Raw genomic sequence first — 2,500 nt, 5'->3', positions numbered from 1 at the left:
GTCGAACGGGTGAGATTCACGCCCATCCGGCCACTGGCCTCCGCCCTCGGCAGATGGGGCCGGCCGCCCGCGCGGAGCAATCTGCGGCGGGGTCGTGTCCGGTTGCCTTTCCACTCGCCGCGGGGTGGGGCCGTTCCGGTGTGCGGTGGGCCGCACTTCTCCCCTAGTAGGACGTCGCGACCCGCTGGGTGCCGGCCTACGGCCCGGGTGCGCAGCCTGTCCTTCCGCGGGCCTCGGTTCGCGTCTGTTGGGCAGAGCCCCGGTGTCCTGGCTGGCTGCCCGGCGGTATATCTGGAGGAGTCGATTCGCCCCTTTGGGCGCTCGGGCTCCCGGCAAGCGCGCGCGGTTCTTCCCGGATGACGGACCTACCTGGCCCGGCCCCGGACCCGCGCCGCTGTTGGCTCGGGATGCTCTCGGGCGGAATAATCGCTCCCGTCAGCGGCGCTTCAGCTTTGGACAATTTCACGACCCGTCTTGAAACACGGACCAAGGAGTCTAACATGTGCGCGAGTCATTGGGCTGTACGAAACCTAAAGGCGTAATGAAAGTGAAGGTCTCGCCTTGCGCGGGCCGAGGGAGGATGGGGCTTCCCCGCCCTTCACGGGGCGGCGGCCTCCGCACTCCCGGGGCGTCTCGTCCTCATTGCGAGGTGAGGCGCACCTAGAGCGTACACGTTGGGACCCGAAAGATGGTGAACTATGCCTGGCCAGGACGAAGACAGGGGAAACCCTGATGGAGGTCCGTAGCGATTCTGACGTGCAAATCGATCGTCGGAGCTGGGTATAGGGGCGAAAGACTAATCGAACCATCTAGTAGCTGGTTCCCTCCGAAGTTTCCCTCAGGATAGCTGGTGCTCGTACGAGTCTCATCCGGTAAAGCGAATGATTAGAGGCCTTGGGGCCGAAACGACCTCAACCTATTCTCAAACTTTAAATGGGTGAGATCTCCGGCTTGCTTGATATGCTGAAGCCGCGAGCAAACGACTCGGATCGGAGTGCCAAGTGGGCCACTTTTGGTAAGCAGAACTGGCGCTGTGGGATGAACCAAACGCCGAGTTAAGGCGCCCGAATCGACGCTCATGGGAAACCATGAAAGGCGTTGGTTGCTTAAGACAGCAGGACGGTGGCCATGGAAGTCGGAATCCGCTAAGGAGTGTGTAACAACTCACCTGCCGAAGCAACTAGCCCTGAAAATGGATGGCGCTGAAGCGTCGTGCCTATACTCGGCCGTCAGTCTGGCAGTCATGGCCGGTCCTTGCGGCCGGCCGCGAAGCCCTGACGAGTAGGAGGGTCGCGGCGGTGGGCGCAGAAGGGTCTGGGCGTGAGCCTGCCTGGAGCCGCCGTCGGTGCAGATCTTGGTGGTAGTAGCAAATACTCCAGCGAGGCCCTGGAGGGCTGACGCGGAGAAGGGTTTCGTGTGAACAGCCGTTGCACACGAGTCAGTCGATCCTAAGCCCTAGGAGAAATCCGATGTTGATGGGGGCCGTCATAGCATGATGCGCTTTGTGCTGGCCCCCGTTGGGCGAAAGGGAATCCGGTTCCTATTCCGGAACCCGGCAGCGGAACCGATACAAGTCGGGCCCCTCTTTTAGAGATGCTCGTCGGGGTAACCCAAAAGGACCCGGAGACGCCGTCGGGAGATCGGGGAAGAGTTTTCTTTTCTGCATGAGCGTTCGAGTTCCCTGGAATCCTCTAGCAGGGAGATAGGGTTTGGAACGCGAAGAGCACCGCAGTTGCGGCGGTGTCCCGATCTTCCCCTCGGACCTTGAAAATCCGGGAGAGGGCCACGTGGAGGTGTCGCGCCGGTTCGTACCCATATCCGCAGCAGGTCTCCAAGGTGAAGAGCCTCTAGTCGATAGAATAATGTAGGTAAGGGAAGTCGGCAAATTGGATCCGTAACTTCGGGATAAGGATTGGCTCTGAGGATCGGGGCGTGTCGGGCTTGGTCGGGAAGTGGGTCAGCGCTAACGTGCCGGGCCTGGGCGAGGTGAGTGCCGTAGGGGTGCCGGTAAGTGCGGGCGTTTAGCGCGGGCGTGGTCTGCTCTCGCCGTTGGTCGGCCTCGTGCTGGTCGGCGGTGCAGGATGCGCGCGCCTGCGCGGCGTTCGCGCCCCGGTGCTTCAACCTGCGTGCAGGATCCGAGCTCGGTCCCGTGCCTTGGCCTCCCACGGATCTTCCTTGCTGCGAGGCCGCGTCCGCCTTAGCGTGCTCCTCCGGGGGCGCGCGGGTGCGCGGATTCTCTTCGGCCGCCATTCAACGATCAACTCAGAACTGGCACGGACTGGGGGAATCCGACTGTCTAATTAAAACAAAGCATTGCGATGGCCCTAGCGGGTGTTGACGCAATGTGATTTCTGCCCAGTGCTCTGAATGTCAACGTGAAGAAATTCAAGCAAGCGCGGGTAAACGGCGGGAGTAACTATGACTCTCTTAAGGGGGGCCCTCTCTTCCCTTGACGTCTGTGTTCGTGCAGCTGTTCGATCTTGGTTGCACCTGCCAGCAG

General features: G+C 61.5%; 1 pseudogene; it reads left to right on the top strand.

Moving 5' to 3' along the window:
* Positions 1-2,500, top strand: part of LOC124728304 — a 5,437-nt pseudogene that overhangs the window by 452 nt on the left and 2,485 nt on the right.

Source organism: Schistocerca piceifrons, unplaced genomic scaffold, assembly GCF_021461385.2.
Source record: "Schistocerca piceifrons isolate TAMUIC-IGC-003096 unplaced genomic scaffold, iqSchPice1.1 HiC_scaffold_1148, whole genome shotgun sequence".
NCBI lineage: Eukaryota > Metazoa > Arthropoda > Insecta > Orthoptera > Acrididae > Schistocerca > Schistocerca piceifrons.
Note: the sequence above shows the minus strand (reverse complement) of the source record. Positions and strands in the feature narration are given on the sequence as shown.